The sequence below is a fragment of the Ixodes scapularis genome, unplaced genomic scaffold (genome assembly GCF_016920785.2).
Source record: "Ixodes scapularis isolate PalLabHiFi unplaced genomic scaffold, ASM1692078v2 ptg000317l_1__unscaffolded, whole genome shotgun sequence".
Lineage (NCBI taxonomy): Eukaryota > Metazoa > Arthropoda > Arachnida > Ixodida > Ixodidae > Ixodes > Ixodes scapularis.
The window spans coordinates 287059-296441 of NW_024609960.1; positions in this window are offsets into that span (position 1 = coordinate 287059).

Below are 9383 nucleotides of genomic sequence, written 5' to 3' on the forward strand. Positions count from 1 at the left end.
ACACAGGGGCATTTAACTAAACATGCATTACTTTGAAAATCATTATTAAAAAATTCAATTTTTAATATTCTTCGTATTCTCTGAAATTAATATTTATAATATGTACTAACAGAAACTGCAAAAATGGAATGCAATATTGTGTGGCTATGCCGCCATGCGCATGTACGGCATCGCGAGTACGAGCTCTGCTGCTGCTGGCAGCCTAACAGTCTCGTGGACCAGACGTTTGTCGCCCATTTCAGACTTTCAGCCCAATCGAAGACTGCGCCTGTGGCAGCATTAACGCAGTCGTCGATGTTACAATCCTTCACTCGCTGTCTTCAGTTGCGACTGCGTGGCACATGAAGTCAGCGGTGAAGTCTTCCATAGCGTTGATAGTGACGATTTCGCCGCTTGCATTCTTCTGGCTCGACGCCCCAGGTGCCGCGTGTCCACCGGTCAGATCGGCGAATGCGTAGCTTGCCTCTTCACTAGCGGGTTCGCTCACCGCGTCTTGACTGCTCGGATCGGCGATTGCGTCATTCGTCACTCCGGCATCAGCGGCGGAAAACTTCGGCGTTGACGGCGGCGCCTGTCGTACTCGTGGTTTCTTTCTGGGCGGCCTTTTCGCGACGTTGAAAGCGAAGATGCTCGGCACTGCTTCCTGTCTGAGGTAGCGACGTTTACTAGCGACGTTCGGAATGTAGTCACCCTTTCGAAAGTGTCCTGAGCAAATCTTAGTATACTTTGTAATGGAGAAGTGCTTGCCTTCGTCACGTTTTATCGCAACAATCTAATTTTTTTTTCTCGGAGAGCGGGGTCAGATGGGATCGCGAACAAAGATACCTGTAAAGAAAAAAGTATACAAATTCGCGAAAGGTCACACGAAATGCCCGAATGTTAACGTTATCTCGATACCCCAAGCCCAGCAATATCGCTTCTGTTTACAAAAAGAAAAGGGTGCAGGTGCATGCTCCCTTCCGCCAGGCTAGCGCTTGAGAAGCAGCACGAGACGGCTTATATCATTCCATGCTACTATTCTGGCGGGATCTCTTCCGTTTCGATCGTCGCAGCGGTTGCGTGCGTGCACCGCCCAATGCGAGCGCACCGCCCAACCGCGAGCGCACCGCCCAACCGCTAGCCAGAGGCATTCTTGAGTCCTTTTTGCTTACACAGCGGCACACAGCAATGAAAAGGCATCACAGAAGCAGGTGTGGCGAAGTATCAGCCGCGCAACACCTTCTGTGGCCGCAGTGGTGTCGGTGGTGTAGCGCACGTTGAGCAAGCGCCGATGCGACCGTACATGCTTATGGCGGACGCACGCCGCGCCACGCCCACCTGCGAAGCTTTGCAACCGTTCCGGTAGATGGCGCTGAATTTGTAAAAGGGTCTTTTAACGAGGCTCGGGTGTCCTTTCTGATATATAACACCGCTTTACCCTCGCTTTAAGCTGAGATTAAAAGCTCCGCCTTAAGGGGTATTCCCGCGAGGGAGAAATCCCGGGGATTTCTCCCTCGTGTGAATACCCCTAAGCGCGAGCTTTCTGCTCTGACTACCACAAGTTTGAACGCGCAGGCATGCGCAACCAAAGCACTGCGGAAGCCAGAGAGCACGCGCTGAAGGCGGATCTCCTAGTCTCAGCTCAAGGGTGGACGAAGTATGGCGAATATTTTGACGAGACTAGGGTGCCTTTATGGGCGCTTTGCTTAGGGTCGAGACATCTGGCCATTTTGTCCCACACGCTTATTTTTCTTTTTAGGGGCGAAGCTCCTTAGGGGCTAGCCATGTACGTATGTCCGTCCGCCGTCGGGCGTGCCCCTGCTCGTGAGTTCAGCAGCGAGAGCAAGAAAAAAAATTTAAAAAAAGATGAAAAAAAAAAATAAAAAAATAAAAAGAAGAAAAAAAAAATAGGGGGCTCTGAGATGCCATCTCATCTGTCTTCTTAAAAAAAGAAAAGAAGAAAACAACACAGTCTTCTACTGACATGAATGAAAACGGCACCATCAGCACTACCTATGACCAAAATCAGTATCAAGAAAAAGCAGGAAAAAAAAAAGAGTAGGGGGTTCTGAGTTGCCATCCCATCTGTCTTCTTACAAAAAGAAAAAGAAGAAAACCACACATTCTCCTACTGACATGAATGAAAACGGCACCATCAGCACTACCTATGACCAAAATCAGTATCAAGAAAAAGAAGAAAAAAAAAAGAGTAGGGGGTTCTGAGTTGCCATCCCATCTGTCTTCTTACAAAAAGAAAAAGAAGAAAACCACACATTCTCCTACTGACATGAATGAAAACGGCACCATCAGCACTACCTATGACCAAAATCAGTATCAAGAAAAAGAAGAAAAAAAAAAGAGTAGGGGGTTCTGAGTTGCCATCCCATCTGTCTTCTTACAAAAAGAAAAAGAAGAAAACCACACATTCTCCTACTGACATGAATGAAAACGGCACCATCAGCACTACCTATGACCAAAATCAGTATCAAGAAAAAGAAGAAAAAGTGAAAGCTGCTTACAACTCCCTGTAACGCCGAATTAGAGCGCAGCTCTTGAGGAGGAGGAGGGAAGGGCACTGGGGGGGGGGGGGGTAAACTAACCAGGGGGGGTCACGTGACCTCGGGGGGTCACGTGACCTTGGGGGTCACGTGACCCCCAATGCCGATGATGTCATCACTGACGTCATCAGTGACGATGACGATGCGGGTACCGATGACGTCATTAGTGACGTCACTGAAGACTTCACCAGTGATAATGACGATGACGATGCGAATGTCGGTGACGTCATCAGTGACGTCGCTGATGACGTCATTAGTGATGATTACGATGACGATGCGGATGTCGGTAACGTCATCAGCGATGATGACGATGACGATGCGAATGCCGGTGACGTCATCAGTGATGATGACGATGACGATGCGGATGCCGGTGACGTCATCAGTGACGATGACGATGTGGATGCCGGTGACGACATCAGTGACGTCACTGATGACGTCATCAGTGATGATGACGATGACGATGCGGATGTCGGTAACGTCATCAGTGATGATGATGATGACGATGCGGATGCCTGTGACGTCATCAGTGATGATGACGATGGCGATGTGGATGCCGGTGACGTCATCAGTGATGATGACGATGTGGATGCCAGTGACGTCATCAGTGATGATGACGATGACGATGTGGATGTCGGTGACGTCATCAGTCACGATGACGTCATTGGGGGTCACGCGACATCGGCGGGGGTCACGTGACCTAAGGGGAGTCACGTGACTTTGGGGGGTCACGTGACCTCGGGGGGAGTCACGTGCCCCCCACGAGGTCACGTGACCCCGGTGGGGGGGCTCGCGCGGTGCATTATGGGACATTTCCCATGATGCACCGGGGTCACGTGACCTCGGGGGGTCACGTGCCCCCCCACGAGGTCACGTGACCCCGGTGGGGGGCTCGCGCGGTGCATTATGGGACATTTCCCATGATGCACCGGGGTCACGTGATCTTGGGGGGTCACGTGCCCCCCCACGAGGTCACGTGACCCCGGTGGGGGGCTCGCGCGGTGCATTATGGGACATTTCCCATGATGCACCGCGCGGTTACGCCGACGCCGACGGCGACGCCGCTCAAGCCGGAAACGGGCCCCTAAGAGCTGCGCTCTAAAAAAGTGAAAGCCGTTTACAACTCCCTGTAACACCGAATTAGAGCGCAGCTCTTGAGGAGGAGGAGGGAAGGGTACTGGGGGTGAAGTGACCTGGGGGGGGTCACGTGACCTTGGGGGTCACGTGACCTTGGGGGTCACGTGACGATGCCGATGATGTCATCAGTGACGTCACTGATGACGTCATCCGTGATGATGACGATGACGATGCGAATGCCGGTGGCGTCATCAGTGACGTCACTGATGACGTCATCAGTGATGATGACGATGACGATGCGGATGCCGGTGAGGTCATCAGTGACGTCACTGATGACGTCATCAGTGACGATGACGATGCGGACTCCGATGACGTCGTCAGCGATGATGACGATGACGATGCGGATGTCGATGACGTCATCAGTGGCGTCACTGATGACGTAATCCGCGATGATGACGATGACGATGCGGATGCCGGTGACGTCATCAGTGACGTAACTGATGACGTCATCAGTGATGATGACGATGACGATGCGGATGCCGGTGAGGTCATCAGTGACGTCACTGATGACGTCATCAGTGATGATGACGATGACGATGTGGATGCCGGTGACGTCATCAGTGACGATGACGTCATCGGGGAGGTCACGTGACCTCGGCGAGGGGGTCACGTGACCCTGGGGGGTAGTCACGTGACCTCGCGGGGGGGTCACGTGACCTCGGGGAGGGGGGGTCACGTGACCTCGTGGGGTCACGTGACTTTGGGTGTCACGTGACCTTGGGGGTCACGTGACCCTCGGGGAGGGGTCACGTGACCTCTGGGGGTCATGTGACCTTGGGGTGACCTTGGGGGCCACGTGACCTTGGGATGACCTTGGGGGGTCGCGTGACCTTGGGGTGACCTTGGTTACGCCGACGCCGACGCCGACGGCGACGGCGACGCCGACGGCGACGCCAACGGCGACGCCGCTCAAGCCGGGAACGGGCCCCTAAGAGCTGCGCTCTAAAAAAGAGTAGGGGGTTCTGAATTGCCATCCCATCTGTCTTCTTACAAAAAGAAAAAGAAGAAAACCACACATTCTCCTACTGACATGAATGAAAACGGCACCATCAGCACTACCTATGACCAAAATCAGTATCAAGAAAAAGAAGAAAAAAAAAAGAGTAGGGGGTTCTGAGTTGTCATCTCATCTGTCTTCTTAAAAAAAGAAAAAGAAGAAAACCACACATTCTCCTACTGACATGAATGAAAACGGCACCATCAGCACTACCTATGACCCAAATCAGTATCAAGAAAATAAAGAAAAAAAAGAGTAGGGGGTTGGTTGGTTGGTTGGAAAATGTCTTTATTATATTTATAAAAAGGTGATTTACGCTCGCCGATCTTGACTTAAGTCATCTTCTTTGAGCGGATGAGTTTATGTTATGATTTTTTGTTTTAGATGAATTGTGTGAGTTTGGCTTCCTTCACGTATGTGAGGAGGGAATCGAGGGTTGCCTTGCGATGCTCAGGGGATCCAGTGGGCAGGACCCATTCTTCAAGGCTATTCGGTCGCATTTGGTGTGGCAATGCCTCTAGGGCTTTCCGTCTCATCTCTTCAGTGCGGGGACAGTCCCAGAAGACGTGGGTCTCCGAGGCGGTCTCCTCGCAGTATTCACAAAGGCTCTCGTTCCTGGGTTGGGTCGAGGGTCCTGCTTGTGAGCCCTGAAGTTCTGCATCGTGCTGTTTTGTTGATAATCTGCTTTTCTTGAAAAGGGCTGTGCGTTTAGGAACCATTGCTGTATGTGTGCGTAATCTTCTAATGCATATTTTCTCCCAACGGGTGTAGTTATCCGCTGGGAGGGGATGCGGGTCTTCTCGGAGCAGGCTCCCGAGCCGCTCGCGGCGTGCCTGGCGTTCGACAGCCTTGAGTGCCAAGGGGTCGACTTCTTCTTCTCCTTCCGGTTGGATTGGACATCCAGTGTTAAATTTTTGTACGTCGTCGAAGTCAGTGCCAAGGCCGGGTAATTGATGAGGAGGGAAAGAGACCCGTGCGGCAGCGTCCGCGGCGTCGTTCCCGGGTATTTCCTGGTGTCCCGGGATCCACCTTATGGTTACGCGTTTTCCTTCGCTTCTGTATATGCGTGCAATTGCTTTGACGGTTTGCACCGTCTTACTTCTGCTCGAGGGGTTACGATACTCCTCGAAAGCTTTCTTGGCGTCTGTGTAAATGTAGATTTTCTTGCATGGGCTAAAAGCTGCGGTTTCGATGGCCAGCTGGATGGCCATTAATTCCGCTTGTTTTACCCCCGTTCTTGGTTTTAGCGTTCTTGTGACCGTGAATTGGTCCCTGAATCTGTGTGCTGCAATGGCGACTTGAGATTGTACTTTTGATGCATCTGTATAGTATATATCTGTCTCAGGGTCTTCAAGTAATTTTTGGAGGTCACAGTTGTGTTTCTTAGCTGCTGTTTTTCTTCTCCCCATTTGCTCTTTGCTTAGGTTTTGTGGTAAAGGCTTCGTGTCCACGACTGTCTCATCCTCCCACGGTGGCGGGGGGATCGAGATAGCTGTGTCCGGGCACTCAATGTCTAATTTCATCAGGATGTTCCTGCCAGCTGTAGTCTTTTGCAGCCTAAGTACTTGGCTTATTTTATCTTCTTGAGCAATATCTCTGAGACAGTTCATTCCGGCGATTGTTTCCAGTTCTTCTATCTTGGTGCATTTCGGTAACCCGGTGACGACTCTCATCGCCATACGGTTAAGTACCTCTAGACCCTTTCGTTGCTCATTGTTGAGGCGAAGGTAATTAATTCCGTAGGTGGTTTTGGATATTAACAGGGCTCTGACAAGTTTTTTTAGTGTCTGTTCTTGCGCTCCCCATGACTTGCTCGTAACAAATTTGATTTTCCCCAGTGTAGCTTTCCAGTGGTTCTTAATTCCACGATACCATTTGCTTGCTCTGCCATCCTCTTGAAAGGTTACTCCCAGAATTTTGACAGAGTCGGTTCTTTGTATGGGGGTGCCGTTGACATTTAGATGAATTCTGTCGCAGGTTCCGTTCTCTTTCCTGCCTCTCTTATTTGCTACGGTAACACAGTTTGTCTTGTCTGGGGAGAGCCTCATTCCCACCCTTTGTAGGAAAGAGTGGATAGTGTCCAGGCCCTCTTGCAGTATCTCTTTTTGTTCTTCTACGTCTCGTTCATTCGACCAGATAGTAATGTCGTCTGCATATATTGAATGACCCAGTCCTTCAACCTTCTCTAGTGCGAAGGCTAAATCTGCCATTACCATGTTAAAAAGCATTGGTGATAAGACCGCTCCTTGTGGTACTCCGATTACGTTCTCCTTCTTTGGTCCATGTTCTTCCCCGACTACGACTTCGTACGTCCGGCCTTCTAAGAACGACTTTATAAAACCTAGACAGCGGCCTCTAAGGCCCCGGTTGATGGCGCCTTGGACCACTGCATCGTGAGGTACGGTATCGAATGCCTTTTTTATATCGACTTGGGTACATGTTCGGGGGTCTTAGCAAGACTGGCAAGACCCCCGAACATGTCCTTGGGTACATGTTCGGGGGTCTTGCCAGTATGTCCTTATGTATTAGGGCGATACTGTCGACGGTTGCAAGGCCAGGGCGGAACCCCGTTTGTACCGAGGAAAAGGCCGGTTCTTCGCCGTCTGCTTGTTTCTTGTATTCTAGCTGCCAGGTTATCCTAGCCAGGATCATACGTTCGGTTATCTTACACAAATTAGAAGTGAGGGATATCGGTCGCAGGTTCTGAATCGAATCGGTTGGCTTGCCTGGTTTGGGGATAGGTATCACGGTGGAGTGTTTCCACCCCGCCGGTATCCTCCCGGTCTCCCATACTTCGTTGATGTACCGAAGCAGTTGCTCTTTTCCCACTTCAGGTAAGTTGCGTAAGGCAGCAACCGTGATATGGTCAGGGCCAGGTGTAGAGTTCTTGGCTGTGTGCAATGCTTCTAGTAGTTCTCCCATGTTGAATGGAGCATCCATGTCCATCTTATCATGGTACTCCGGTCTTTCTGCAGGGACGTCTTTGGGATTTTGCGGTTGTGGGAAGAAATAATCGCTCGCTATTTCAGCTAGCTTGCGATCGGATATGCCCAATTTGAGTGCGAGGTTTTGGGCGGTGCATTTGGCTTTTTTCTTGCCCGTAAAGGCGCGAAAAGTCCGCCACATCTTCGTTGCTCCCCCCTTGGTATTAAAGCCGTCACAGTGTTTGCGCCACCGAGATCTCTTGAGCTGGATGGTGTATCTCTTGGCTTTCGCCGTCGCCGCGTTGAATTTAATTCGGAATCTCCAGTCTTTTTTGTTCTTTCTGTAGCGTTGTTGGGCTTGAAGACGACTGGCCCAGAGGTTAAGCAGGTGAAGGTCTGGGTCAGGGTCGTCTGATTTAACTTGATAAATTTCGGTGGCACTTCGGAGGGCTTCCGTGATTCGGAGGCCTAGCTCGCTGTCGTTCGCGAGATCACAAAATGCTTTGCGGAACTTGTCCCATTTGATGAATTTTGACTGTCTCCTGGCGTCTGAGTGTCGTTCCGCCGTCAGTTCAATCTGGATGGGGAGATGGTCGCTGCCCATACTGTCGGGTAGGACGGTCCACCGCGCCCTGACGTTACTTGAAGCCCAAGTGAGGTCTGGTGAGGTGTCACTCTGTCTTGATGTTTGTCCGATGCGAGTGGGTATATGCGGGTTGTTGAGAAGTCTCAGAGTAGCGGTTTTTGCCTGTTCTGCTATGTTTTTTCCTCTTAAGTTGTTATTTCGATAACCCCACATAGTGTTCTTGGCATTGAAATCACCTGCCACGATGATTTCCTCATCACATTTTCGTTCTTTGATTAAGGTTTGTAGCCAATTCATACTTTCGTCTTCCTTCTTCTGTGGTCTCATGTAGACCGAGGCTAGTATGAGTTTTCCCTTGGCAGTGTGTAACCGCGCTGCTACAATTTCTTGGTGTTCGTCACAAATATCCGTCGTGTCGATGTGCGAGTGTGGGATACTGTCCCTAACTAGAAGAGCAGTTGTCCCGTTAGGACTGTGTAGTCCGTTCTGTTGATTCAGGATTGTCGGTATCTGGTATGCTTTGTACCCAGTAATGTTGATGTCCTGAGTATTTACTTCTTGTAGTAATAGGGCAAGAGGAGCGTTCTTACCCGCTCCTTCGATTCTTAGTTTGAGTTCAGCTGTTTTGGAACGGATGCCGTTGCAGTTCCACTGAAGGATCCACGGAGGCCTTCGTTTCTTGTTATAGCTGTTGCCTTTCGCATAGTTATGCTCTGGCATTGAAAGCCTTGATGAGTCCCGTCATACCTTTGAATAGGTCGGTAATCTTTGCGTTCATTTCTGTCATCTTGTCTTCAAGAGATCGTAGTTTTTCATCTATTCGTTCTCTTTCTGCCTTGATGATGTGTGAAAAAGGGTCGTTCCCTTTTATTGGAGGTAAACTTTTGCCTCCTGCCGAAGTACCGGCCACTAACATTGTCCACGGCTTGCCCGACGCCCCGGGCGTTATCGTGTCGGCATCACTAGTGTTTGGTAGCAGAGGCCAGGAGTATTCATCTTTGCTAAACTGTTCGATTCCGTGTTTTGTTTGTGACTTTTTCGTTCGCTGGAGGTTTTTGCCGGGAGGCGGAATTGCTCGTTTCGGGCATTTCTTGTCCATCGCAGTGTGAGGACCTTTGCAGTTGTAGCATTCCGGCGGCATTCCGCAGTTATCGCCTTCTTTGTGTGCCCTTCCACATTCTCCGCAGCGGCGGATTTTGCTGGGG